Source organism: Chrysemys picta, unplaced genomic scaffold (assembly GCF_011386835.1).
Source record: "Chrysemys picta bellii isolate R12L10 unplaced genomic scaffold, ASM1138683v2 scaf694, whole genome shotgun sequence".
In the NCBI taxonomy this organism is placed as follows: domain Eukaryota; kingdom Metazoa; phylum Chordata; order Testudines; family Emydidae; genus Chrysemys; species Chrysemys picta.
In genome coordinates, this window is record NW_027053401.1 from 10,001 (window position 1) to 15,000 (window position 5,000).

General features: G+C 70.3%; 1 non-coding gene across 1 annotated transcript; it reads left to right on the top strand.

Annotated features, from left to right (window-relative positions):
- The first annotated feature begins 2,309 nt into the window (after nucleotides 1-2,309).
- Nucleotides 2,310-2,428, top strand: LOC135979155 (5S ribosomal RNA). Its single transcript, XR_010596482.1, has one exon. It is a non-coding gene; the product is annotated as a 5S ribosomal RNA (ribosomal RNA).
- The last annotated feature ends 2,572 nt before the right edge of the window (nucleotides 2,429-5,000 follow it).

Consider the following 5,000-nt stretch of genomic DNA (forward strand, 5'->3'; position numbering starts at 1 on the left):
CTTTCGACTCGGGGTTGACCTGGTGGCCGAGAGGGGACTCGCACGGCAGGCAAGCCGCCCTGGGCTCACCCTCCCCGGCCGCAGCGAGGGACTGCCTCCCGGTCGACTGGATCGGGCCCCTGGAAGTCTGGAAAAAAGAATGGAACCTGACGCCTCCGAGGAGGGGGCGCCCAGGGAAGGAGGGAGATCCGGGTTGACCTGCTGACCGGACGGGAAAGAGGCCACCGGGCGTCCCCCCCCCCTTAAAACCTAGGGGTTGACCTGGTGGCCGGAAAGCGAACCGGCCAGCAGGTGAACCCGTTCGATTCCACGGGTTGACCTGGTGCCCGGGAAGCGAACCGGCCAGCAGGTGAACCCGTTCGATTCCACGGGTTGACCTGGTGCCCGGGAAGCGAACCGGCCAGCAGGTGAACCCGTTCGATTCCACGGGTTGACCTGGTGCCCGGGAAGCGAACCGGCCAGCAGGTGAACCCGTTCGATTCCACGGGTTGACCTGGTGCCCGGGAGGGGACTCTGAAAATTTTTCAGCCCTTTCGACTCGGGGTTGACCTGGTGGCCGAGAGGGGACTCGCACGGCAGGCAAGCCGCCCTGGGCTCACCCTCCCCGGCCGCAGCGAGGGACTGCCACCCGGCCGACTGGATCGGGCCCCTGGAAGTCTGGAAAAAAGAATGGAACCTGACGCCTCCGAGGAGGGGGCACCCAGGGAAGGAGGGAGATCCGGGTTGACCTGCTGACCGGACGGGAAAGAGGCCACCGGGCGTCCCCCCCCCCTTAAAACCTAGGGGTTGACCTGGTGGCCGGAAAGCGAACCGGCCAGCCGGTGAACCCGTCCGATTCCACGGGTTGACCTGGTGGCCGGGAAGCGAACCGGCCAGCAGGTGAACCCGTTCGATTCCACGGGTTGACCTGGTGCCCGGGAGGGGACTCTGAAAATTTTTCAGCCCTTTCGACTCGGGGTTGACCTGGTGGCCGAGAGGGGACTCGCACGGCAGGCAAGCCGCCCTGGGCTCACCCTCCCCGGCCGCAGCGAGGGACTGCCACCCGGCCGACTGGATCGGGCCCCTGGAAGTCTGGAAAAAAGAATGGAACCTGACGCCTCCGAGGAGGGGGCGCCCAGGGAAGGAGGGAGATCCGGGTTGACCTGGTGACCGGACGGGAAAGAGGCCACCGGGCGTCCCCCCCTTAAAACCTAGGGGTTGACCTGGTGGCCGGAAAGCGAACCGGCCAGCCGGTGAACCCGTCCGATTCCACGGGTTGACCTGGTGGCCGGGAAGCGAACCGGCCAGCAGGTGAACCCGTTCGATTCCACGGGTTGACCTGGTGCCCGGGAGGGGACTCTGAAAATTTTTCAGCCCTTTCGACTCGCGGTTGACCTGGTGGCCGAGAGGGGACTCGCACGGCAGGCAAGCCGCCCTGGGCTGACCCTCCCCGGCCGCAGCGAGGGACTGCCTCCCGGCCGACAGGATCGGGCCCCTGGAAGTCTGGGGGGGGGGGGGAATCGCCCCACGCCTCCGAGGAGGGCTGCCCGGGCGGGCCTGGCCCCGGAGCTCGAAAAAAAAAAAAAGGATCGGGCCCACTAGAGACATGGACCAGGCCGCCCTGGGCTCACCCTCCCCGGCCGCAGCGAGGGACTGCCTCCCGGCCGACTGGATCGGGCCCCTGGAAGTCTGGGGGGGGGGGGGGAAATGGAACCTGACGCCTCCGAGGAGGGGACGCCCAGGGAAGGAGGGAGATCCGGGTTGACCTGGTGACCGGACGGGAAAGAGGCCACCGGGCGTGCCCCCGTTAAAACCCCTAGGGGTTGACCTGGTGGCCGGAAAGCAAACCGGCCACTGGGTAGGCCGGTCGGCAACCTAGGGGTTGACCTGGTGGCCGGGAAGCGAACCGGCCAGCAGGTGAACCCGTCCGATTCCACGGGTTGACCTGGTGCCCGGGAGGGGACTCTGAAAATTTTTCAGCCCTTTCGACTCGGGGTTGACCTGGTGGCCGAGAGGGGCCTCGCACGGCAGGCAAGCCGCCCTGGGCTCACCCTCCCCGGCCGCAGCGAGGGACTGCCCCTCCCCACCCCCCGGCTGACAGGATCGGGCGCACTGGAAGTCCGGGACAGTATTTTCCCCGACGCCGGGGAGGGCGGGCGGAGGGGCTCTGGCGGCCAGCCCGGGCCCCGGAGCTCGAAAAGGAAAAAAGGACCGGGCCCGCGAGAGACGGGGGCCCTGCCGCAGGGGGGGGGGCAGTCCGACCGGGGCTCACCGTGCGGCAGGCCCGGGCGTCGGCAGGGGAAAGCGGGCGAGGAGGCGCGGGGCCGGGTGCCTACGGCCATACCGGACCGAACGCCCCCGATCCCGTCCGATCTCGGAAGGTAAACCGTCCCGGGCCTGGCTAGTACTTGGATGGGTGACCGCCTGGGAATCCCAGGTGCCGTAGGCAGCTTTTCCCGGTCCGAGTCAGCTCTCTCTCCTTTTCTGGGGGGGAAGGAGAGGGGGGGACGGGCCGGAAAGCCCCTCGTCGCTCCTGCCGAGTCGGAGGTCGCGGCCGCAGGTCACGGGTCTGGGCGCCTGGGGTCCGGCTCCCCACCCACCCGGCTTCCTCCGCGGAGGACCCCCCCCGGGGCCACCGAAGCCGCTGGGGGAGACGCCGGGCATGGGGCGGACTGGCCCGGACCCTCCCGGCCGCCGGCCCGCAGGTCCGCCCCGAATCCCCCCCCGCGGCCACCCAGGCCAGGCCTGGCCAGGCGGGACGGACGGCGGGTGTCCAGCGCCCAGCGGCTTCCTCCAGCGGGGACCCACGGACCCCAAAGCCGCAGGGGGAGGCCCCGGGCCTGGGACGGACTCGCTCGGACCCCCTGCGCCCGGCCGCCGGCCCGCGGGACCGCCCCGAATCCCCCCGCGGCCACCCAGGCCAGGCCTGGCCAGGCGGGACGGACGGCGGGTGTCCAGCGCCCAGCGGCTTCCTCCAGCGGGGACCCACGGACCCCAAAGCCGCAGGGGGAGACCCCAGGCCCGGGACCGACTCGCTCGGACCCCCCGCCTCCCCTGCGCCCGGCCGCCGGCCCGCGGGACCGCCCCGAATCCCCCCGCGGCCACCCAGGCCAGGCCTGGCCAGGCGGGACGGACGGCGGGTGTCCAGCTCCCAGTGGCTTCCGCCAGCGGGGACCCACGGACCCCAAAGCCGCAGGGGGAGGCCCCGGGCCCGGGACGGACTCGCTCGGACCCCCCGCCTCCCCTGCGCCCGGCCCCCGGCCCGCGGGACCGCCCCGAATCCCCCCGCGGCCATCCAGGCCAGGCCTGGCCTGGCGGGCCGGTGTGCAGCTCCCCCGGGCTTCCTCCCCCGACGACCCGCGCCCCCCTGAGCCGCAGGCGGAGACCCCGGCCCCGGGGCGGACCGGCCCGGGCTCGCCCGAGCCCCCTGCGCCCGGCCCGCAGGACCGCCCCCCCGAATCCCCCGGGAGAGGCCCGGCCTGCACGCCACTGACGACCCGCGGCCCCCAAAGTCGCAGGAGGCGCCCCCCCCCCCCCGGTTAGCCCCGTCTCGCTCCGCGCCCCCCGCCCCTCGCTGCCGGGACCGGGCGCCGCCCCAGAGTCAGCCGCAGCCGGCCGGCCTGAGAGCTGCCCTCCTGTGGACGACGGTGAGTTTACCTTGATACTAACCGGCCGTCAGCCAGGTCAACCCCATTGCTAGACTGGGGTGGACCTGGTGGCCGAGTGGGGACTTGGAACATTTGACAGCTGCTTCCCGGGGCTTGACCGGTTGTCCTGAACGCCCCCCACCCCCACCCCCAGCCCCCGGCTCCTGCTCCCCTCTCCCCAGCCTCGGTGCTCCGCTCCCTGCCTCGGAGGCTGCCTCTCTGCGGCGCCTGCATCGCCTCCGAGGACGCGCACCCTCCGGAGGCTGGACGTAAACCCACCACTGCCGCCGACCCGGCTCTCCGAGGGACGACTGTGAGGCCCCCCACCCCACCCCACCCCCGGACCGCCCTGGGGACGACTGCTAAGCCTCCCCCACCGGACCGCCCGGGGGAAGACTGCGACGCCTCCCGCCAGGCCCCCACCCAGCCTGGGGGAAGACTGCTAAGCCTCCCCCCCACACACACACACACACACTGTCGGGGGATGACGATTAAGCCTCTCCCGGACTGCCCGGGGGAAGACTATTAAGCCTCCCCTGGAACCACTATTAAGCCTGCCCCCGGAGTCCTCGGGGGATGACTGCTAAGCCTCCCCCACCGGACCACCCGGGGCAAGACTGCTAAGCCTCCCTCCCACACACACACACACTGTCAGGGGAGGACTATTAAGCTTTCCCGCTGGAGCGCCCGGGGCGGACGACTGTTAAGCCTGCCCCCGGAGTCCTCGGGGGAGGACTATTAAGCTTTCCCCCCTGGAGCGCCCGGGGGGGGGGGGGGGGGGGACGACTATTAAGCCTGGCCCCCGGAGTCCTCGGGGGACGACTATTAAGCCTCCCCCGGACCTGCTCCCTCTCGACTATTAAGCCCCCCCTCTGCGGTCCTCAGCACCACTGCCGCGCTGCCCTGGGAGTGGGGTGACATCCGGTCCGGAAAGCAAACCGGCCACCAGGTCAACCCGTCGAATCCAATGGGTTGACCTGGTGGCCGGAAAGCAAACCGGTCGCCAGGTCAACCCGTCGAATCCAATGGGTTGACCTGGTGGCCGGAAAGCAAACCGGCCGCCAGGTCAACCCAGTAGATTCAGCGGGTTGACCTGGTGGCCGAACGGGGACTTTGAAAATTTGACAGCCGCTTCCCGGGGGTTGACCTGTTGTCCCGGTGGGGACTTTGAACATTTGACAGCCGCCTCCCAGGGCTTGACCTGTTGTCCCGGTGGGGACTTTGAACATTTGACAGCCGCCTCCCAGGGCTTGACCTGTTGTCCCGGGGGGGACTTTGAACATTTTACAGCCGCTTCCCGGGGCTTGACCTGGTGGCCGAGTGGGGACTTTGAACATTTGACAGCCGCTTCCCGGGGGTTGACCTGTTGTCCTG